Below are 25,260 nucleotides of genomic sequence, written 5' to 3'. Positions count from 1 at the left end.
CACCTTACTCTTCTTGGGCACTGGTATTATTGAAGCCTTTTAGACTTGGTGAGAATCACAGATTTCAGTAATGAAAGGTTGAAGATGTCAGCAAAACCTCCAGCCAGTTGGTCCACCGAGGCTACACAAAAATGCTGGAGAAACTCAGCGGGTGCAGCAGCATCTATGGTGCGAAGGAAATAGGCAATGTTTCGGGCCGAAACCCTTCTTCAGACTGATGGGGGGTGGCGGGGAGAAGAAAGGAAAAAGGAGGAGGAGGAGACCTAGGGCTGAGGGATGGGAGGAGACAGCCCGAGGGCTGAGGAAGGGGAGGAGACAGCAAGGGCTAACAAAATTGGGAGAATTCAATGTTCATGCCCGCAGGATGCAGACTCCCCAAGCGGAATATGAGGTGCTGTTCCTCCAATTTCCGGTGTTGCTCGCTCTGGCCATGGAGGAGACCCAGGACAGAGAGGTCGGATGGGGAATGGGAGGGGGAGTTGAAGTGCTGAACCACCGGGAGGTCAGGTTGGTTATTGCGGACCGGAGGTGTTTGGCGAAACGATCGCCCAGCCTCCACTTAGTCTCACCGATGTAGATCAGCTGACATCGACAGCATCGGATGCAGTAGATGAGGTTGGAGGAGATGCAGGTGAACCTCTGTCGCACCTGGAACGACTGCTTGGGTCCTTGAATGGAGTCGAGGGGGGAGGTAAAGGGACAGGTGTTGCATCTCTTGCGGTTGCAATGGAAAGTGCCCGGGGAGGGGGTGGTACGGGAGGGAAGGGAAGAAGTCCACCAAGGCTTTGGCAATGTGACCAGGTACATCATCAAATTCAGACACTTTGAGGGTTCACCCTCATAAAGGATCTTCCGAAGTTGGTCTTGTTAACTAAGATTACAATGCCTAAGGGGCCCGAGAAGGCACATCAGCGTTCTCCCTTTTGGAGCATGGGTTGAGCTCAGCGTGTTGCCTCACTGTCACCTGAGCTGATAATTAGCAATTTTCCAGAGTTCCTCAATCTCTTCCAGTTCTTTCTGTGATATTACCCTGTATCCTCTATAGTGCACGCTGACACAAACTACTTGTTAAACTTTAGAACCATTTCTGAAATTCAATGCCAATCATTGGTTTAAAATTAACAACCAACCAGGCAACAGTTTTAATTTACCCTCAACAAGCAGAACAACATTCAAACTTAGCTCCAGAAAGCCTTGGCCTACTTTTAAAACCTAGTCCTCATCTCAGAATCCCTCAGTGAAATTAGTTACTGTCTACCCAGTTTATTATTTTTCTAATTTCTTGCACATGTTTGCCAGGGCTGTGCCCAACATGCAAATACTGTATTATTAGCTACACTTAACAATGCCCTACCCTGATTGGAACTACAGAGGTTCATTGATAATAACACTTTCAATCAAATTTCTAGGATAACAAATAGGCTATGCCTACATGGACCAATGCTTGACAGCAGTGAAAGTGGTAAGAAAAATATGCACCACACTAAGCCAGTTATGTCCATCTCCAAAATTGAGCTTCTAAACAGTTCTCCTTTCATTGGATGGCACACAACCAATACCAATTCCCTTACACCTTTCAAAAGATATTTGGACAGATAAATGGATATGAATGTTTAGAGGAATATGGGCTGAATGCAGTCAAATGGGACTAGCCCAGAATGCCAACTTGGTCTATATGGACAAGGTGGGCTGAAGACCCTATAGCTCAATGACCCTATGACTCTATAAATCTAGCTGGACTAGCCACATATCAATGGTCGGTGTGGGCTTGGTGGGTTGAAGGGCTTGTTTCCATGTCATATCACTAAACTGAACTAACCTAAACTAAACTAAACCTATTCATCAGCTCAAAATTATCAAGCACAAAGCAGTCATTTGATTGCACCCAACACATCTTTTATTTCCTTCACCAAAGCACCTCGCCAAGTCTTCTGTTATATCGCCTCCCAATCCCACAAGCTCAACCGTCTGATAGGACATGAAGAAGATGAAAGCAAAGACCAGTGCTAATTACATACCTACATGAGTACTTCCATCACAAGGATTTCAGCAATTCATGAATATAGCTTGCCACTATGTTCTCAAGGGTAAAAGTAAGAGAGTAACCAATGCTGCTCCTTTGTTTAAGAAGGGAAGTAGGTATAATCCAGGGAATTATAGGAGGTTGAGCCTCACATCAATGGTAGGGAAACTATTTGGGATAGGACTTACTCTCAATTGGAAGGGAATGGGCTAATTAGGGACAACCAGTGTGGCTTTTTACATGGCAAGTTGGAACGTACTAAATAGATTGAGTTTCTTGAGTAGGTGATCAATGGGGGTAGTGCGGTGGATGTCACCTACATGGAGTTTAGTAAGGCATTTGATAAATTCTACCATAGTAGGCTGATCCAAAAAATGAAGGTGAATAGGATTCACAGTATTGTTAGGATTCAGAACTGGCATCCTCAAAGAAGACAGAAGGTTGTGATGGAAGGGCATTATTCTGGCTGGAAGTCTGTGGCCAGAGTTCTTTGCTGGGACCTCTGGTGTTTGTGATGTATATAAATGACTTGGACATACATGTAGATGGGTTAGTTAATAAGTTTGCAGGTGACACCAAGAACGCAGTTGTGGGCAATGAGGAAGATTGCCAAATTATGCGGCCGGATACAGATCAACTACAGAAATGTGCAGAGAAATGGAAGATGGAGCTTAATCCAAGCAAGTGTGAAATTATGCACTTTGAGAGGTTGAATTAAGGGGAAGGTTATGTTACGATAAAATACTCCTTCTTTATCACTAAATACTTGTGTTATCACTTTCAGGGTGCATGTCTCTGAAAGTACCAACACAAGTAGAAAGAGTGGTAAAGACTGCGTGTGGTAAAGAAGGTGTACGTTACGATTACCTTTATTGGTTTTGGGAACAGTCATAATAACTCTTAAGATAGTTTTAGAGCGATAAGGATGGCATGTAGTGTACTTGTGTTAATTGATCAGGACATAGAGCATAAAAGTCAGGAAGTCATGATACAGTTCTATAAGACTTTGGTTCGGCCCTATTTTAAGTATTGTATGCAGTTCTGATCACCCCATTACAGAAAGGATGTGGAAGCTTTGGAGAGGGTGCAGGAGAGGTTTACCAGAACGCTGCATTAGGAAGTATTAAGTACAAGGAGTGGTTGGACAAATTTGGATTGTTTTCCTTTGAGTCCCAAACTTGAGGGGTAACCTGATAGAGATATATAAAGTTCTGAGAGGCATAATGGGGTATACACACTGACATTTCCACTCTGGAGAAAAAGGTTCCAAGACCAGAGGGTTTTGCTTTTCGGTGACGGGGCAAAGTTTAAAGGAGCTGTGCAGGGCAAGTTTTTTTACACAGTGGGTGCCTGTAATACACTGTCAGGGCAGGTTGTGGAGGAATTATGATATTGCGCTTCAGAGGCATTCAGACAGGCAAATAGGTATGCCGGGAATGGAAGGATATGGATCATGTGCAGGAAGATGAGATTAGTTTATCTTATGTTCGGCACTGATATTGTGGGCTGAAGAGTCTGTTCCTGTGCTGTATTTTCCATGGTCTATGTTCTATGAACGGGCATTAAATAATAACCTTTCCAAAAATTGTACGAAAGACAAAACTAAAATCTGTAGCAGATAGACACGGAAAGCTGGAGTCAGGTCGCATCTCTGGAGAAAAAAAATAGGTGACGTTTCGCGTCAAGACCCTTCATCCACCGATCTACCATCATCGCTCTCCTTTGTTAGCTCCTCAAGAAACATAATCTAGTTAGTAAGTTATTACCTGCCACGAAAAAAGCCATGCTGATTGTCCCTAATTAGCCCAGTCTGAGGAAGGGTCTCGACCTGAAATGTTATCTTTTCTTTTTCTCCTGAGATGCCACCTGACCTGCTGAGTTACTCCAGCTTTTTGGTCTGACCGGTTTAAAATCAGCATCTGTAGTTCCTTCCTACAAATAAAATTTGCAGCATTTCATTTTCTTAATTTCATTTTCATTTTATCCATTTAAGGTTCAAGGTTATTAGATTTATGATAATTGTTATATTTGATAGATTTCAAAGCAATTTTAGAAGATAATTGTTATTTAAATAGCTTATGGTTTAGGATGTATGAGATATGACTGGTCTTTTCAAGGCACGGAAATGAAGTATCTCAGTTTGCACAAATATCAGCAGCTCCAATACTGCATCACTATTCACCACTAAACCTTTCCATGGTGTTTGAATAGTTTTTTTGTTTTTGTTTTTTTTTGTTTTGTTTATTTTATTAGAAGTTAATACAATACAAAACAATACAGTGGCACCTAATTTTAGGTGCCAACTATGTCATACCGTAATCCATTCCATGTACAACCTCTGGTTTTATGTTATGAGAAGGAAGTAAGCAAGACAAGAAAAAGAAAACAATAGAAAGGGGAAAGAGTGGAAAAATAGATGGTAGAAAGTAGAAAAATGTGAAGTGTGTATATAAAAAAATAAATAAAATAAAATAAAATAAAAAAGAAAAGGTGGAAAGTAGAAATAGAAGAGAAGGCCCCTTAAAAGAGAATTTTTCAAATCTATATTCGGAGATGTAGATCTATCCACGTCATGAACTGAAATCAGCAATCCTTATGGTACCGCTGCATCACAGGATTCCAAAAAGTCGATGAAAGGAGACCAACTCCTTAAGAATTGGTCATATTTATCTATTAGGTGTTTGAATAGTTAAGAGTGTGGATAAAGTTCATGATAAAGTGAATATAATGGAAGAAGGAAGTGTAATGAGTCATTTATTTCATTCAATGCTTTTTTTTATAAATGTGTATTGTACATCAGTAAATAACATTCAGGCAAGGTTGGGGTGGAGGGGTCTGCTCTGCTTCCTAATCACATCTCGTTGTGCTCACACATGGTGATTCTGGTGAGCTCCGACTCCTCAAACCTAGAATATCTAGTGGTGAAGTGTTTTCGCTACTACATCCCAGCCCAAACTGATGCTGAGATTGTACTGGATGAACTACTAACTGGTTTCAATAGACTTGAAACATGTCTCAAGTTTATTGAGGTCTGATAAAGGTTTTTTTTCATAATAGCTGAGGACTTCAACCAGGTCAACCTCATGAGTAGAGCCAGGATGTTTAGGCACTAAAAACTCTGAAATAGGCAGGCAAAAAGGCATAATAAAATTACAAAAAAGGCACGAAAAAGGCATTTATTGACAAAAAGGCATAAAAAGGCATTTATTTCCACCACCAAAATATGGTTTAAAATGAAAATATAAAGGTATACCACATTAAATAAACAAAGTTGCCTGGTTGCGCATAATTACCAGCATTTTATTCAAATTATCTGGTGTTAAACTATGCTGTCTGTCAGACAGAATTTGCTTCCATTGTGAAAAACATCTTTCTACCTCAGCTGAGGTCACTGGTGCATACCTGAAACAAGCTACAGACTCTATATTCATGTCGATATCTTGTGCATTACAACCACCTTTGAGAATTTTAGCTATGTTTTCTATTTATCCAAGATCTTTGTTAGCTAAAATCGTTCTCTCACATTTTCCTTGTATGTCTTTACCTTCTTCGCCAGGAACTTTACTTTGTTGAAAACCTGAAAGTTACCCACTAATGTTTCACCACGTTCCTCAAGGGACATGATAGCTTGTGGGAAGTTTTCAAAATTGGAAGCAATAAACACAAGATCGCGGTGGAGGGATTTTTTCTGCATGATTTCACTGACAATCCTGACTGCAGCAGATTCTTCTTCTTCAAAACAGTTGACTATTTCTTTTATCTCGGGTGCCATTTCCTTGAACAGCTGCACACGTGACGGTGCTTTGAGGAATATTTTCTTGACATTGGAAACTAGGAGATCGACATTTGGAAACAAGCTACATATGTGCTTGGCAATTTTATGAAGTCATTGAGCTAAGCATGTCAAATGCAACATTTTGGGGAATAAAACTTTAAGTCACAAACGGTAGAACATTCTCGTGTTTTATGCCTTCTGGCCAAAGTACAGCAAGTGAAGATATAAACAACTGAGCAATAGTTGAGCTGTTTGACTTCTCCAATACTTCCGATGTCAACAAATACTCCTTTGATGGTTGACCCGCCTCCAGTGTTCCGATGACCACATTGACAACATAACTCCCCACAGCATCGGTTGTCTCGTCTATTAAGATCCGTATTTTGTTGCTTGCAACTTCATCTCTGATTTTCTGCACAACAATGTTGAAGTTGCTGTCAATATAATGTTTCCGTAATGATGATTCGCTTGATCTATGTTCCTCTAAAAAACCTCTGAGAGGTTTGTTTTCCAATTTCCACAGTGGAATTCCAGCCTCAATGAATGCCTTGCACAGATCATTCAAACTCAGATTTGCGACTGGAGCCAGCAGTAAATATAGTGAGGGGACAAGCTTGGGTATTTCGCTTGGGTAGTCTACACCCTAGAGAAGTCAACATTGACTTCTCTAATTTTAGATAGCCCCTGTCTTCTCCCTCCTCCCTTCCCCCCTTCCCAGCTCTCCTTTTGTCCTTTTGTCTCTGCCTCTTTCTTTCTTTTTCCCACCCCCCCACATCAGTCTGACGAAGGGTCTCGACCCAAAACGTCGCTTATTCCTTCTTACCATAGATGCTGCCTCACCCGCTGAGTTTCTGCAGCATTTTTTGTCTACCTTCGATTTTTCCAGCATCTGCAGTTCTTTATTAAATAGATCTTGGAGAAGACTGAACCAATGGGCAGCAGCACAAACGAATGAATGACTGACAGTGGCGCCCCGGTTTCACCCCGGTGGTGGAATTTTTCTTGTAAGTTATACTATGTTAACACGTTAATAATAACATTCATATTAACGTGTTAACATAGAAAACGTCATTGTAATCACAGTACAACTAGAGAAAATAGCACGACCTCTTAGCAAAAAACAGCCAGAAAAAGGCTAATTTAGGCACTCGGTCATGAAAAAGGCATAATCCTCAGATTCAACTTTAATTGTCATTGTCAGTGTACAGTACAGAGACAACGAAATGCAGTACTGGTGAAATCATTAAAAAAGGCATGAAAAGGCATTTATGGCAAAATCCTGGCGAAAACATTATCAGCACGTCTCCTGTCCCACCAGATACCCAAATACCTTTGACCACTGCTACACAATCATCAAAGACCCTACCACTCCATGCTCTAACAGTATTTTGGAAAATCTGACCTCCTGGCTATGCCTGTACTCTTTTCTTAGAAGAAGATATGGAAAGATAATAATAATAATAATAATAATAATAATAAATTTTATTTATGGGCGCCTTTCAAGAGTCTCAAGGACACCTTACAAAAATTTAGCAGGTAGAGGAAAAACATGTAAGGGGAATGAAATAAATAGTAGAGACATGACTAGTACACAAAGTAAAGACAGAATACAATTCAAAACACAATATGAGGCAATTAATGCACAGATGAAAAGGGAGGGGGACGTGGGGCTAAGGATAGGCAGAGGTGAAGAGATGGGTCTTGAGTCGGGACTGGAAGATGGTGAGGGACACGGAATTGCGGATCAGTTGGGGGAGGGAGTTTCAGAGCCTGGGAGCTGCCCTGGAGAAGGCTCTGTCCCCAAAACTGCGGTTGGACGTGGATGGAGAGGAGACCGGCTGATGTGGATCTGAGGGACCGTGAGGGTTGGTAGGGGGAGAGGAGGTCAGTGAGATATAGGGGGGCCAGATGGTGGAGGGCTTTGTAGGTGAGGATCAGGATTTTGTAGGTGATCCGGTGGGAGATGGGAAGCCAGTGAAGTTGTTTGAGGACTGGAGTGATGTGATGCCAGGATTTGGTGTGGGTGATGAGTCGGGCGGCTACGTTCTGGACCAGTTGGAGTCGGTTGATGTAGGTGGAGCTGATGCCAAAGATGTACAATGCTGGTGTGCAGAAGCTGATGAGATTTGCCACTGCTTTGAGTCAGTGGACTGTCCATATTTAAGGACCCTGTGGTCACCCAAATAACTATGCCACTGTCGAAACAGACTTCATCAGTACGTGTGGAGAGGAATGCCTGCCAAATAAGTCAATATGAGTGTTCCCCAACTAGAAACCATGGATGAGCAGTGAGGTCCATTCTCAGGTGAAGTCCAAGTCTGCAGCGTTTAAACCAAAACAAACCCCAGAAGTACAAGAAATCTATTTGCGATCTCTACAAAGCCATCAAGGATATCAAGAGGGAATTCCGGGTTAAGTTAGAGTACCGGGATAACCACACAGACACCTGTCAATCGCGGCAAGGCTTGCATGCAATTATGGGCTACAAAGTGAAGTCGGGCAGTATTGCTGTCAACAAGATGTCATTCCCCAACAAGTTAAATGCATTCTATTCTCATTTTGAACAGAAGATCTGTGGAATGACATAATCTGACACCACAGACATAGGTGCGCCTGTAGCTACGATCATTGTCAGATTGGCTTTCCTGAGAGTAAACCCGTGGAAAGCAACTGACCCGGATGGAGTCACCAGCCATGTCCTCAGGCACAGTGGGGCAGCAGTAGAGTAGCTGCCTTTTAGCTCTAGAGACCTGGGTTCGATCCTGACCACGGGTGCTGTCTGTATGGAGTTTGTATGTTCTCCCCGTGACCGCATGGGTTTTCTTCGGGTGCTCCAGTTTCCTCCCACATTCCAAAGATGTGCAGTTTTGTAGGTTAATGGGCCTTGGTAACATTGTAAATTGTCATTAGTGTGAAGGATAATGCTAGTGTACAAGGTGATTGCTGGTCGGCACGACTCGGTGGGCCAAAGGGCCTGTTTCCGCGCTGCATCTTTTAAGTCTAAAGATCTGGGTGGACCAGCTGGCAGGAGTATTCACAGACATCTTGAATCTCTCCCTACTTTAAGAAGACCACTATCATCCAAGCGCCAAAGAAAAGCAAGGTAGCAGGTATAAATTACCACTATCCAGTAGCTCTGTCATCCACCGTCATGAAGTGCTTCAAGAAGCTTTTCCAATTTTTCCTAGTTCTGCTCAAACCAAGATCAAAAAACTTGGCTGAGAATGGAAGAGAAATTGATATCATTTCCCAAAGAAAATGATGAAGGATCTCTATGAAATGTTGGTCAGAAGACAAGGGAAAAAAGAGTCTCCAACGACTCATGCCAATTAAAAAAAAATTAATTGTAAAAAGTATCCAATCCAGACACGTCATAACTTGGTATAGCAGCTGCTCTGCCCCAAACCATAAGAAATTGCAGACATGTGGATGTAGCCTATTCCATTAAAAAAAAAGCAGCAACATATTCAAGTACCAGTCATACCCCAGATCACTCTCCCTTCCTCCCTCTCCGGTTGGGCAAAAGACACAAAAGCTTGAAAGCACCTACCACCAGATTTAAGAACAGCTTCGTCCCCGCTGCTATCAGACTGCTATCAGAACGCTCATGAACTAAGGATTTATTCCTGATCTCCCAATCTCTCATTGTGGCTGCTCTAATGTTTTAATCTGCACATTCTCTATGGTTGTAATCTGCACTCTGTTGCTTTTATTTGTTTGCACTACCTGTTGTACTCACGAATGGTATGATTTGCCTGGCTAGTACCAAAACAAATGTTTTCTCTGTATCTTGGTAAAAGTGACAACAATAAACCAATATCGATACCAATGTGCACTTCTACAATAGCTTTTCATAATGCCCTTTGAACCAGTTTTGTTAAAGAGCATTACACAAGTAGATAGAGTGATAAGAAAATATATGATATGCTTGGTTTTGTAGGTTGGCATTGAGTATAAGAACCAGAAAAGTCATGATGCTGATTTATAGGACTTGATTAGGTTGCATTTGGAAAATTGTATGCGGTTCTAGTCGCTACATTACAGGAAGAAGTGGAGGCTTTGGAAAGGTTGCATAGGAAGTTTACCGGAAAGATGGCTTGATTAGGGAGTATTAGCTACACGAAGATGTTGGATAGACTTGGATTGTTTTCTCTGGAACATTAGCGATTGCAGAAAGACCTGAGAGAATATAAAATTATGAGAGGCATATATAGGGTAGACAGTCAGAATCTTTTTCCAAGGATGGAAAAATCAAATAACAGAGAGCATATCTTTAAAGTGAGAGGGTAAAGTTTAAAGGAGATGTGCAGGGCAAGTTTTTTTACACAAAGGGTGGAGTTTGCTAGGAACATGCTGGTGGTTCAAGCAGATACATTAGTAACATTTAAAATATTTTTGGATAGGCATATGGATATGGAGGGAGTATGCGGATATGAGTTATGGGCAGGTAAATAAGTGATGGCCTTATCATAATGTTCTACACAGACTTTGTGGGCTGAAGGGCCTGTTCTTGTGATCGATTGTTCTAAGTTCAAACAGCTTTAAAAATGTCAGGTCAAGTGTGGGTACAGGACTGGATGAAGAGGAGTGAAATATATTATTTATTGAAAAATGTTTGAATTGGATCTACAACTTGAAAAAAATTAAATCTATGTCAACTAAATACATAGTTGTGGCTCTTTCTTCAAGTACATCCGTCAGCCCCTTTGCAAAGCACATTCACACAAATACTTATATTAAAATCTCAGATCCTTCTACTTTAATCACTAGTTTAATTTAGTTAAATACTATAAAGACACTACAATCACCTGCAGTACCTGTGGCGTATGTGTATCTAGTTATGTAAATAAGTCAGGTGATCAGAGGATGTAGTGAAACTATCTCAAGTATATATGATGTAAACATCAGGTAGTGAGTTAATTGATTTTGGAGTTAGAATAAACATCTCCGTTTTAATCTCCCAGGAACCGTAACTATTATTGTTAGAGGAACTTACCAGCACTGCAGCAGCATCCAAGATCCACCTTGGGATACATTACAAATGGCAACGAGGATTGGAGAAGCTAAAAAGAAACAAATCAGGGAAAGAAAAATCAGCATTCTGCTTTTAAAGAATTGTTCTTATCTTGTGGGCTCTGAAAACGTATGTGGCTGTATGAAAAAAAATGGCAAGAAACTGCAGACATGAGTACTGATGGTTTAGCATTCACTAAGTGCAGTCTGAGTGTTTTGTGGGTTGGGTCAAGGGGAGACAAGAAGGACTGGGAACTACTTTTAACAATATACCTACAGCAATCAGTCCTTTTTAAAGTTGTCCCTACACATTTTGAAGCAAAATTAAAGCAAGGTAGGCTGTACAAGTCTGCACTTAGAAGAATAAGTTGAGAATAAAAGTGCAAAAGCTCAAATACTGCAGCACTCTGGACACAAAATGAAAGAAAATCATAGCTTGCCAATGTTCACTTCACAGCATCTTGAGAGTGTACGATCATGGCATAAGAATTGTTGACATCTTAGAAGAACACAATGGAAATGTTTTTCAACACCAATAACATTCTTGAGCTGGAAGAATTGCTGAAAGTGCATAGACATTGAATGCTGCAGTGAGAAACCAGAAGAAAGCAATATTACTTATGGAAATGGATTCCACAGTGCATAACAATACACACAGCAGAGAAAGCTGTATATCTCATTTTTGAAGGCAATTCAGAGGTTGGAATATTTCAGCCCACAATGATTTGAGATAGCGTAGAGCCATACATTCAAACACAATCTCAAGAGCTAGGAGAAACTGTGGGTGAATATAACATGGTACTCAAAGATCCTACAAATATTGCAGCCTTGGAGTTTTCTCAGGTTGTGCATTCAGAAATTCATGAGTAGTCCAAGAGACAAAATGATCCAGTTGAAATTGTTAAGCACAAAAATGCTTCATTTTTAATTTTGCATATTTTATTACCATTCTCATGGACATAGCACCTGAGAATGTCAAGGAATTCCTTCTTATGTTAGCTGCAAATGTAACAATAACTCTCTGAAGAAAAGAAATAGGCAACCGTTTGGGTTGAGACCCTTCTTCGGAATGAGAGTCAGGGGAGAGGGAACCGAGAGATATGAAAAGGTACATAGAACTCTCGTTGGAGAGAGGAAAACTTCTTCAAAGTAGTCATACCTTGAGGAGATTTCCAATGAGAGTTCTATGTACCCTCCTCCTGACTCTTGACCCAAAATGTTACCTATTCCTTTTATCCAGAGATGCTGCCTGACCTGCTGAGTTACTCCAGATTTTTGTGTCTTTCTTCGGTGTAAACCAGCATCTGCAGTACCTGCCTACATACTAAAAATCAAAGAATCATTCTTAATACTTTGGTCCAAAAACAAAAGACAAATCATGTGACTGCCAGTGACTAGAGTGATTTTAACAGAAATCATTCTGCAACTATACTTTAAAATAGTTTATATGAGGTCAAGTAGGTTTAGATAAGTGCAGGAGTTCACTGGCTCATGATTGTATGCACCGCTATAAAAATCATCCCTCAGCCTCCTGTGCTCCAGAGAATAAATTACTAGCCTGACCAACCTATCCCTATTGTTTAGCCCATCGAGTCCAAGCAACATCTTCGTAAACGGTCCCTGCACTCTTTCCAGCTGAATGGCAAACTTCCTTTATCAGGGTGACCAAAATGCACACAATCCTCCAAATGCAGCCTCACCAATGTCTTATATAACTGTAACATAACATGCCAACTTCTAAATTCAATACTCTGATGAATGAAGGCCAGTGCACTAAAAGCCTTCTATACCACCCTGTCTATCTGTCACGCCACTTTCAGGGAACTAGGTACCTGTACAAAACTCTCCAGAATCCTACCATTTAAGGATCTGTCATGGTTTGACTTTGCAAATGTAACATCTTGCACATCTGCATTAAACTCCATTAGCCGTTCCTTAGCCCATTTTCCTGGCTAATTAAGATATTGCTGTAATTTTTGATAACCATCTCACTTTTTACAATACCACCTACTTTAGTTTCATCTGAAAACTCACTAATTATGCCTTGTGCATTCTCATCCAAATTGTTGATATGAACCACAAACAGCAATGGGCCAATCATCACAGACCTCCTGTCCGAGAAACAAACTTCTGGCACCTCACCCGTGTCTGACTATGATTGATGTATCTCAGCCAGGGTTCCTTCTGTAGCTTCTCCAGTGTCCTTGAATATAGATCAGGCTGGGAAATTTATAGACCTTCATACATATTAGGATATCCAGCATCTCAACCATAATATAAACTGTTCTCAAGATATTTCCCTCAACAATCCAAAATTTACTAGTCTTCATGTCTTTCTCCACAGGAGAAATACTCTTCGAGGACTTTGCCCATTTCCCGTGGTTCATGAGGGGCCCTAATCTCTCTTGTTAGCGTTAATGTACTTAATTTACATTACATTTCCCTCAATGTACTTGTAAAATATATTTGGGTTCTCTTTGGATTTCTCTTATTTGCGAGCGGTATCTCCTGCCCTCTTTTTGCTCTCCTGGTTTCCTTCTTAAGTATGTTCCTCAGCCCCCTAAAATCCTCCAGGGATACACTTGATCCTAGCTGCCTTTTCCTGACCCATTCTTCCTTCTTTTACCTGACCAAAGCCTCAATTTCACTCACTTTTCTTGCCCACCTGTCTTGACCTTCACTCTAACAGAAACATGCATGCCTTGAACTCTCATCATTACACTTTTAAAAGCATTCCACTTTCTGGATATCTGATTGCCTGCAAACAACCTACTCCAATCAACTTTAGTAGGTTCCTGCCTAATACCATCAAAGGTGACGTTGCATCCATTCAGAACTTTGACGTGGGCCACCCATCCTCATCCATTACTATTTTACAGATAATAGAAATTTGGTGGCAGGTCCCAAAAAGCTCAGCCAATGTCAATACCAATTGCATTGTTTAAAGGCAGGATGCCCTTCTGGACATTCTGGTAAGCATTAATCTGGCAGCACAGATGCCAAAAGATGACTAACTGCGTACCTTAAGGGAAAAACTAGACATATAAACAGAGAGTAGGGGTAGGAATGGATAAGGTACATACCTTAGAACATTTAGGTAACAAGGAAAATTGATAAGCAGGGCGAGGTTAAGGATTATTGTGAAACTGATGGGATAAACGTGTGTTTATTTCAATGCAGGAGTATCATGGGTAAAGCAGATGAACTTTAAGAGTGGATCAGGGCTTGGGATTATGGTTTGGTCATTATAAAGACTGGGTTTCAAGAGGGACACACTCAATGATCTAGGGTTTTGATGTCTCACGTGATTGAGAGGGAAGTAAAAGAGGTGAAGGAATTGCTCTATTAATCAGGGAGAATGTCACAGCTGCACTCAGACAGGACATACTGGATGGTTCATCTGCAGAAGCTATATGGGAAGAGCACAAGAAATTAGAAAGCTGCAATCACTTGAATGGGATTGTACAGTAACTGCCCCAATAGACAATGGGAGATAGAGGAACAGATACAGTACGCACACAATAGAGACAAGTAAATGCAGATGCTGGTTTACAAAAAAAGATACAAAGTGCTGGAGTAACTCAGCGGGTCAGGCAGCACTGGTGAACATGGAGACGTGACGTTTCAGGTCGGGACTCTTATTCAGACTGATTTGGGGGGGGGGGGGGGGGCGATGAGTTGGAAGAATGCCGAAATGGAGGAAAGGCAAGACAAAGCCTGGCAGGTAATAGGTGAACACAGGTGAAGGGGAGTTTTAATATGCAGATATTTGGAACAAAGGCCAGAGATGATAAAACAGAAGGTGTGGGACTAAATGTTTGAATTGTGAATTGTGAAGCCAGAGGAAAGATGTAGGTGGAGGGGGAGAAATATGTGTGCGCCCAGCCGGGGCACAGATGAGGGGGGGGGGGGGGGGGGGGGGGGGGGGGGATGAAGAAAAGGGTTGTGTGGGGGAGAAAGTGGATGGGAAAAGGGGTGCGGGTTGTTAGAGATTACCTGAAATTGGAGAATTGAATGCTCATACATTGGGTTATAAGCTACCCAAGCACAACATGAGGTGTTGTTCCTCCAGTTTGCATGTGGTCTCACTCTGGCAACGGAGGAGGCCCATAACAGAAAGATTAGTATGGGAATGGGAAGGGAGTTTAAATAGTTAGCAAACCAAGAGATCCAGTAAGCCTTGACATTGCAGTGGTATAGTTGTTGCTTTACAGGCAACAGCGACCCAAGTTCACTTTGACCCAAGGAATTTGTATATTTTCCCAGTGACCATGTGGGTTTTCACCGGGTCCTCCGGTTTCCTCCAACATACCAAAGATGTGGAGGTTTGTAGGTTAATTGGCTTCTGTAAATTATCACTACTGTGTAGGATACAACTGGTGTATGGGTGATTGCTTGTTGATACGGACTCAGAAGGCCAAAGGGCCTGTTTCCACGCTCTATCTCTTTACTAAAAACTAAACTACCTTTATCTTTCCCTACATGTTCTACTAATGGGTTGCTTAAGTACCCATGATACTCCTGATTACTTGTGTACAGTATGATTTGACTGGATAGTGCGCAAACAAAGTGTTTCACTGCATCTTGGTACACGTGACAATAGTAAAACCAATACCAATGTTCTTTGGAGAATTGATCAACAGAAATGCAGATGCTCGTTTATACATAAGACAGACACAAAGTGCTGGAGTAACTCAGGGGGCCAGGCAGCATCTCTCAAGCAAAGGGATGGGTGATGTTTCAATTTGAAGAGTCCTGCCCCGAAATGTTGCCCAAATTTTTTCTCCGGAGATGCTGCCTGATGTACTGAGTCAATCTAGCACTTTTGTGTCCATCTCTAGTCTAATCTATATATGACTCGTATCCATAACGGATAATGGTTGATATTTACCTGGCTGATGCAGAAGCCTTGGTTATATATATCTGCAACAAGAACCAGGGATAGTCAACATGGTTTTTTTGTATGAAGAAGGGTCTTGACCCGAAACGTCACCTAGTCCTTCGCTCCATAGATGCTGCCTCACACCCTGAGTTTCTCCAGCATTTTTGTCTACCTATGGTTTTTTGAGGTAATTTCAGACTATTTTGACAGAATTTTGAAGAAGTAACTACAGGGCTCGAAATTAGAGGTTGACCGGGTGCCATTGACCACTCAAAGTGCAGCCGGGCAACCTAAATGCCGACACATTTTGCCCGGCTTGGCAATCAAATACTGGTTTATACCGATAGAGACACAAAAAATTGGAATAACTCCGCGGGTCAGGCAGCATCTCTGGAGAATAGGAACGTGACGTTTCGTGTCGGCGGCGGCGGCTGTATTTGTCTAGTATCTTTGATTGTGGGACAAAGATACTAGGTGCGTGGTGACGAAGGGTAGAAGCGAATGACGGCCCCGAACAGCGGCAACAGCGGCCGCGATAGTGGCTCCACCCTCTCCTCCTCCCGCACCCCGCCCGGCGGAAGGAACCCCCCTCTCTCCCTCCTCCCGGCCTCGGCGTGCGGGAAGGATTGTGAAAGCGACGTTGGCGGATTTGCGGCCGCTATCAAAGATCTCCGCTATAAGATCTTTGGCCGCTATCGCACTGCCAATCCACCTATGGCACTTTCACAACCCCTCCCGCACGCCGAGGCCGGGAGGAGGGAGAGAGGGAGGGGGAGGCGGAGGCCTCCTTCCGCCGTCTGAAGCAGCTGCACGACAGATCCTATAGCTATCGGATCTTTGAGCTGCACCTCTCGGCCCCGCAACTTCCTGTCGGCCGGCGGAGGAGGGGAGACGGTGGCGTGGAGGCGGCGGCACTTTGGCGTTGGACAGGGACGGCCAAGGCAGCGGGGCTATGTTGTCCCAGGAGCGCTGACCTTTCTTTCTCCCCACCTCCTCTGCACCTTCCACCCCGCCCTCTCTCTCTCTCTCTCTCTCTCTCTCTCTCTCTCTTGTTCGCCCCCCTCCACCCCTCTTATCCTGGGACCCTTCCTCTCCATCCCGTACTGATCCCCATTCCCTCCTCCTCTATTCAGTCCTCACTGACATCCCATGTCCTCCCCTCCCCATCCCCCAATCTATTCATCACCCTACCCACCTCGCATTGATTCTCCTGCCCCCCCCCCCCCCCCCACCCCATCCATCCTACACTGGTCCCCAAATTCATCCTGTACTGACCCCCCTCCCAATTCATACTGCACTGATCCTCCCATTCATCCCGTACTGACCCACCCTCCATTTACCCTGCACCAATCCCCCCCATCCATCCTGTAGTGATCACCCATTCATCCTGTACTGATCCCCTCATGCATCCTGTACTGATCCCCTCATGCATCCTGTACTGATCCCCTCATTCATCCCGTACTGATCCCCCTTTCATCCTATACTGATCCGCTCATTCATCCTGTAGTGATTTCCCATTCATCCTGCACAGACCCTCCGATCCACAGTCCTGACCCCACCCCCCACCCCCAATTCATCCTGTACTGATCCCCCCCATTCAAGAAGAATGGGAGGAACAGTTTGAAGAAGGGTCTCGACCCGAAACATTGCATATTTCCTTAGCTCCATAGATGCTGCCTCACCTGCTGAATTTCTCCAGCATTTTTGTCTACCCCCATTCATCCTGTACTGATCCTCCCCATCCTTCCCGTACTGATCCCCCCATTCAACACCACTGACATTTCCCCTCACAATTTTACATACCAACCAACACGTACTAATTCACCTGCCTCAATCTATCCATTCTGCACCGATTGCCTTCTCAACCTCCCCCCCCCCCCCCCCCCCCCCCCCCCCGCCATCTATCCACCCCGCACTGATTCACACACCCCCTGACCCTATTGTGCTTCATGGTCTTCAGAGCGAACATTGACTATGTTTGATAACGGAATGCAATCAAATGTGTTTTAATTCCCAATGTTATTATTTGTTTTGACACCTTTAAATATATTACCAAAAGAACATTTGCTGCAGTTATGTCCTTTGGCTATCTCTTGTCAGTTAGTGTAATGTTTAACCTGTCAGATGGGTATAGTCGGTTTTAACAGCTATTATCATAAAATGCCTTTAGAAATTTCCTTGCAACCTGTATATTTTGTTGTGGATAAATTATGTGGTAAGCGAGAGTGTTTCTGTGCCAATACCAATGACGACCCATGCTATGGCCATGTCATGGTAATTTTCGGTCCTTCACAGAAAACATGCTTGCATCAATTGCAATATGTAAAAAGAGTTGAGATATTGTATTATAATTTTGCTGCATGTCATTGCGGTATATATAATGTCTTGATTGGTGAATATGTTTAGTTTGTGACTTTATTTGAAGCAGAAATAATATGTGTGTAGACAAAAGTGCTGGAGAAACTCAGCAGATGCGGCAGCATCTATGGAGCGAAGGAAATGGGCAACGTTTCGGGCCGAAACCCTTCTTCAGACTGATGGGTTTCGGCCTGAAACGTTGCCTATTTCCTTTGCTCCATAGATGCTACTACACCTGCTGAGTTTCTCCAGCGCTTTTGTCTACCTTCGATTTTCCAGCATCTGCAGTTCCTTCTTGAACATAATATGTGAATGCTTCATTGAGCATAATTCCAACTGGTAACTACGCACCTCATCCAAGCACATTATCACACGCTTCATGCAAACTGTCTTAAATGACCACCTAAACTGTCATTTGGCAACCTAAAAAGCTGTCAAGGTTGCCCGGCTGGCAACAGGGGAAAAAAGTTAAGCGAGAGCCCTGAACTAACTATGTCATTAAGGAGCGACTTCAGTGAGACCCTTCCCAAGTCCCACATCGGAGAGTAGTCCAAATAGAAAGATGCCCATAGAATTCAAGGCAATTTAGCAAATTGAATCTAAAATGTAGATAAACATTTGGAGAGCTGTGTGTACTAATTGACTGAAGTATCCAAGGGAATCTTCAAACTCTTGCTTCTATGGATTCTATGGACCAAGGTTCCCACCTGCTTCAAAAGATACTATTGTAGCAGTACCCAAGAAGAGCATGATGACCTGCCACAATGAGTACCATCCAGTAGCACTTGCATCCATTGTAATCAAGTGCTTCAACAGGTTGGTTATGGTATGAATCAACTCCTACCTCAGACATTACTTGTATTTGTTTCAATTTGCCTCTGGCACTATGTCTCCGCTCAGCTCTGGGCCATCTGGATAATAGGATCACATATGTCAAGCTGTTGTTCATCAACTTCAATTCAGCGTTCAACATAATCATCCTCTCTACATTCACCATCAGGCAGGAGTAGCAGAAGCCTGAAGTTCCATCCCACCAGGTTCAGGAGCATCTACTCTCCTACAACTGCGAGGTTCTTCATAACAGCAATCCTACCTCAGCAAGAGAATACAAGGACCACCTATAGCACTCCCACAGATTTGCTTAATGATTGTGTTTTTGCAGTCTTGCTTTGTACAATCTTTTTCATTTCTTTATCTTGTATAATTTATGTTTTGTTTATTGTCTACGCCTATGTGCTTGTGATGCTGCTGCAAGCAAGATTTTCATTGTACCTGTACTTCACTGTACTTGTGCATGTGACCATAAACTCAACTTGACTTGATTCACCAAAGCACAGAAGGCTAAGTGCTAAAAATTGTGTTCAATATAAATAAATGATAATCACGGTAGGCTGAAGGATTTGCATCTACACTGACAATAACAATTTGCTGTGAATGTGGAAGTATGATTAGGGAGGTTGCAGATGACACAAAGATTGATAGTGTTGCTGATGGTGAGGAGGGTAATATTCAGTCACTCTCTGTAATTTTCTTCATTCCTGGGTATTCGAGTTGCTGAACCAGGCAGTGATGCAACCAGTCAGTATTCTCTCTGCTGTACACCTGTGGAAGTTCAAGAACATATTCATCGACATACCAAGTCTCCTCAATCTTCTCAGGAAGCCGAGGCATTGATACAGATGCAGCACAGAAAACGTATTGTTGGGTTGAATCACAGCTTGGTTTGGGAATAGCTCTGCCCAAGACGATAAGAACTTACAGAGAGTTGTGGATGTAGCCCAGTCCATCGCACAGACCAGGCTCCCCACCATAAGCTCCAACTACACGTCAAGCTGCTTGGAGCAACAGCCAACATAATGAAAGATTTGTCCACCCCGGGGCATTCCTTCTTACTAGCATCTGCAATTCATTATATCTATATTTTACTTTGAATATATATATTTAACTATCCTTCCTTTGACATTGTATTGGTATATTCTTACAAAGAATAGTACAGCACAGGCACAGGCCCTTCAATCCGTGCTGATGTGCAGACCACGATGCCAACTTAAACTAACTCTATCTGACCAAATGTGATCCATACAACTTCATTCCCTGTATGTTTATGTGCCAATCTGCATGCTTCTTAAATGTAACTATCATATTTGCTTGATCTATCCGAACAACGACACATTTGCAGCACCTCTGTAAATCTTGTCCCTGCAACTCCTCCCTCACCTCCATGTAGGGACCCCAACAACCCTCCAAGGTGAGGCAGAGGTTCACACTCACCATCGCTAACCTAATTTACTGCAATCGGTGCTCCTGATGTGGCCTCCATTACATTGGCTAGAGCTTGCGTAGACTAGACAATCCGTTTCGCCAAACACGCGCTGGATCCATTGCCATACCAACCTTCCTGACCTGAGCCTCCTCCATTGCCTGAGTGAGGCCCGATGAAACCTGAGGAACAGCACCTCATATTCCACTTGGGTAACTTACAACTCCACAGTGTGAACAACAAATTCTCCAATTTTACATAATAACCTCTTTTCCCACTCTCTTTTCTGTATTCCCCACCCCAGTGCATACCCATTTCCCCCACCATCCCATTCATCCCCCTTCAGCCCTTGTCCCCTTCCATTATATCGTTCTCTCTTCCATTCTTCTTCTCTCCTTATCTGACAGTTTTGTCTCATTTTCACCTCCAGCCTTCATCCACCCCTCTGCCAATCATCTTCACCCTCCCTCATCGGCATCCAACTATTAGTTGCCAGATTTGTTCCCGCCCCACCTCTTTTCCAGCATCCCCCCCCCCCCCCCCCCCCCCCCACCCCCATCAGTCTGAAAAAGTGTCCTGACCCCAAATCCAGAGATGCTGCCTGACCCGCTGAGATACTTGAGAACTTTAGGTTCCACCTCAAAAAATAAATCTTTAACCTTTACGAACTAGCTGCTTGTGGGAAAACATTTAGTGAATTTGCATCCCAGAACCTTTTATTCATCTACACCACCTAGACTTCTGATTTACTCTGGAAGGCAGTTAGCAATCCATTTTACTACTTTTCACCCCAACTCCACATTCTCCAACATTCAGTATTGTACTTTGAAAGAAATTTACCAAAGACTTATTGAAACTCTAGCTAAATTACGTCAGCTGCATTATTATTGTCTGTTCCCTCTGTAAACACCTCAGAAAAGTATAAAATATTTTCTCTATGGTTACTATTTTATTATTTTTCCTAGTACCGATTGTTAAGCCTATAATTCCCAGTTATGTTCACCTTCTCAAACATACGTATGGTGTAAACATTTAACTAATCCTCTGACACCATGCCTTAATCTGATGAATTATTAAATGTGTAGCAATGCTTCTGCTGTCTCTTCATGGAATCATAGAAAATCTATAATGCAAAGTTTTTAATTGGATTCCCTTTCATTTAATGATTAACCAAATTAGTACACTCCTGTTCTGTAACTAATTAGTCCCTTAATATCCTCCCTTACTTAATTTATTTCTTTACTCATTTTGTGTTTATATTTAGGCTGCTTGCATTCTCATGAATTCCTGCATCCTTCTCACTAGCTTAAACCTTTACTACCTCCCTATTTACACTCTCCGCTAGAACACAGCTCCATTTTTATTCAGTTGGAATCCATCCCAGAATTGTTGCCAACTTCCCATTCCTCTCTCCAGAGGAGCTGCCGTTCCGCTGAGTTACTCCAACTTTTTATGTCTATCTTTGGTTTAAACCAGCGTCTGCAGTTCCTTTTTACACATCCCATGAGAAGGAACCACTCTTTGCCACAATGGTTTTTTTAGCCATAAATTAATTCTGCTGATTGGTACGCTTCCGTACCATTTTGCATGTAGTTCAGGCAATAATCTAGAGATACTTGTGAGATTCTGATTTTTAATTTAGAGAATCACTCTTGATATTTTTATTTGCAATTGCTTTCTAATTTTGGCTACACTGTTAGTTCCCACAAGGACCATGACAACTGGAATTGCTTCCACCGTTCAATGTTGCCTTTGGTCTATATCGTGACTGTAAACCAGTTTTTCTCATTTCCACAGGGCCATTTTTTTCAGGACCTCTTTCTCAGCATCTTGTTAAAGCCCTTTGTTGTGTATAAAAGTACTCTGAAGTTAATTGACTGGTCTTGTGTGGAAATTACTCATACTGTACACTAGCTCAGTAACTTTTATGTTTACTTTAGCTTTCAGCTAAATCTTAACTACATTGCACTTTTAACTTTTGCACTTTTTATAATTTTAATTTTGCTTTTCTTTTCTTTTAGTTCTTCTATTTTATTTCATTTTATTATTTCATTTATTGTATGACATGTTTTTATGTGAAGCACTTTGAGTCTGCCTCGTGTATGAAATGTGCTATATAAATAAAGTTGCCTTGCCTTGCCTTGCCTAGGTTGAAAACCTCTTTTCAAACGTGATTGCTCAGGATAGTCTGGCTGTCCACATATTTCCAAATACTTCAATCCAGTCGAATAACCTGCCATGCAATAACTCAGGCTAGCTTTTATTATTTTGTTAATGTCTTTAGTCAGTGATTATTTATACTTCTATTTGAAAAATGTAACTATAAATGTATTGTTTCCTGATCCTACTTCAAGCCACTGCCCTAACTTTTTAAGATAAACATAATACTCACTAATCAGCCCCCTTTCTACTGCCTCGTTTCATCACTCTTGTTGTTTTTCTTTTTTTGCTGCCTTTAAACACAGAACCTCTATTTTCAGAGTTCACAGAACAATTCTTTCCCAAGCTTTGAGATCTCTTGATGTCTTTGAAAAACTGCACAAATCTGGGCCGGCAACAGTCAATTCATGTCATGACAAGAGAATTTATTGTCATGTGTCCCAGATAGGACAATGAAATTCTTGCTTGCTGCAGCACAACAGAATATTGTAAGCATAAAACATACAGAACAGTTCAGTGTGTCTATATAGCATAGACCATATATCTTTATTACTAAGAGTCTGATCTTGACCACTTCCTGTTGTTCTGTATATTGATTTTAGGAAAAACGTTGCCACTTACGGCTGTGATTTTTGACCATCTTACTCAGAGTCTCCGTCCGCTGCGCAGGACAAGAGCATTTTTCCCATCGATGACAAATAAAAGAGTTATTAGTGTTTAAATTTTTTTGAGATTCTCCTGAATGCCACGTCCCTTCCAGAGGGACTATAAAACCCGGAAGTGTTGAGTGACTCAGTCAGTGTCTGCAAGATGGGGGAGCGAGAGGGTCACGTCTCTCAGTCTGAGCTGTGAATAACACTGAACACATGTCTACTAAACTGTGAGTGGTTTTACTGACCTGTCAGTGCCTTTAATGTGGTTTGAAAATATAGTTTGGAAGTGCTAAAGTTGTGTTGCCTTTGGTTTGGAAATGCTAAAGCTGTGTTGCCTTTGGTTTGGAAATGCTAAAGCTGTTACCTTTGGTTTGGAAATGCTAAAGCTGTGTTGCCTTTGGTTTGGAAATGCTAAAGCTGTGTTGCCTAATTAAAGTTGCCTTGCCTAATTAAAGTTGCCTTGCCTAATTAAAGTTGCCTTGCCTTCTATATAATTAAAAGTCTAATCTTGATCACTTCCTGTTTGCACTTTATATAGATTTTAGCAAAAATGCTTTCACGTACGGCTGTGATTTTTGGCCATCTTACTCAGAGTCCCCCTCCGCTCATCAGGTGCCGAGGATTTTTCCCATCGATGAAAAATAAAAGAGTTATTAGTGTTTTAAAAATGTTGAGATTCTCTCTCCTGTCAATCACGCCATGAAGGCCATGCCCCTTCTGGTGGGAGGGGGGAGGGACTATAAAACCCAGAATTGTGGCTCAGTCTCTGCAAGATGGAGAAGGGAGAGGTCATGATTCGCTGTCTTTAGTGGCCTTGCACCCTGCTTGAAATGGTATGAAACTGCAATTGAATTTGGTGGCCTTGCACCCTGCTTGAAGTGGTAAGAAACTGCACTTGAATTTGGTGGCCTTGCACCCTGCTTGAAATGGAATTTGAAGGAATAGCCGTGAGTCAACTGCCAGCCCACCAGCCGTGAGTGAGTGAGCTGCCAGCACAACAGGCTTGAGTGACTGAGCCACCAGCTCAAGAATCCATTCGGCCCACAATGTCCATACTAGCCCTGTGGAAACCAATCCCTTCAGCCCACAACACCCATACTAGCGTTCCAGAAGCCCCCAGCCCCCCCACTGGCCACCAATATTGGAATTGGTGGAGAGGTGGAATATTGCGTTGGGGGACCAGCCCTCCCGTGTGATGCTGGGACCCAACGGGTCCCACTTAGTCTAGTATACACATATAAATAAACAGATAAAGTGCAATACGCTGTTATAGTTCAGAGTCTGTTTGTTGGCCAGTTCAATAGCCTGATGGGTGTGGGGAAGAGGCTGTTCCTGAACCTGGATGCACGAGATTTCAGGCTCCCGTACCATTTACCCGATGGTAGCGGAGAGAGGAGTGCGTGGCCAGGATGGTGTGGGTCCTTGATGATGTTGGCAGCCTTTTTGAGGCAGCGACTGCGATAGATCCCTTCGATGATAGGGAGGTCAGAGCTGATGATGGACTGGGCAGTGGTCACAACTTTCTGCGTTCTTTTTCCCTCCTGGATGCTCAAGTAGCCGAACCAAGCCATGATGCACCCAGTCAGCCTACTGTGCACCTGTAGAAGTTCAAGAGACTCATCTTTGACATACCGACTCTCCGTAATTTTCTCAGGAAGTAGAGGCGCTGATATGCTTTCTTTAAGGTTGCATCAGTGTGCTGGGACCAGGAAAGATCTTCGGGAATATGCAAGCCCAGGAAATTGAAGTTCATGACCCTTTCCATCATCGTCCCGTTGATATAAACAGAATTGTGGGTCCCTATCCTACCCCCTCCAAAGTCCACAATTAGTTATTTGGTTTTGCTGGTGTTGAGAGCCAGGTTATTGTGCTGGCACCATTTTGTCAATTGGTCGATCTCACTTCTATATTCTGACTCCTCACCATCAGGGATTTGTCCCACAACAGTGGTGTAGTCGGCAAACTTGATGATGGAGTTTGCACTATGTCCGGCTACGCAGTCTTGAGTATAGAGTGAGTAAAGCAGTGCTGAGTACGCAGCCGTGAGGTGCTCCCATGCTGATTGTTATCAAGGATGACACATTTCCACCAATACGGACAGACTGTGGTCTGTGGATGAGGAAGTCGATGATCCAA

General features: G+C 42.6%; 1 protein-coding gene across 8 annotated transcripts in view; it reads right to left on the bottom strand.

Annotated features, from left to right (window-relative positions):
- Window positions 1-25,260, bottom strand: part of lrrc7 (leucine rich repeat containing 7) — a 360,661-nt gene that overhangs the window by 199,582 nt on the left and 135,819 nt on the right. For all 8 annotated transcript variants that reach the window (XM_033028474.1, XM_033028480.1, XM_033028476.1 and 5 more), the window contains exon 2: window positions 10,795-10,861. The gene's annotated coding sequence lies outside the window, so the exon portion shown is untranslated. The remainder of the gene's footprint in view (window positions 1-10,794; window positions 10,862-25,260) is intronic.

The sequence above is a fragment of the Amblyraja radiata genome, chromosome 10 (genome assembly GCF_010909765.2).
Source record: "Amblyraja radiata isolate CabotCenter1 chromosome 10, sAmbRad1.1.pri, whole genome shotgun sequence".
In the NCBI taxonomy this organism is placed as follows: domain Eukaryota; kingdom Metazoa; phylum Chordata; class Chondrichthyes; order Rajiformes; family Rajidae; genus Amblyraja; species Amblyraja radiata.
The sequence above is the reverse complement of the archived record's forward strand: the minus strand, read 5'-3'. Positions and strand labels throughout refer to the sequence as shown.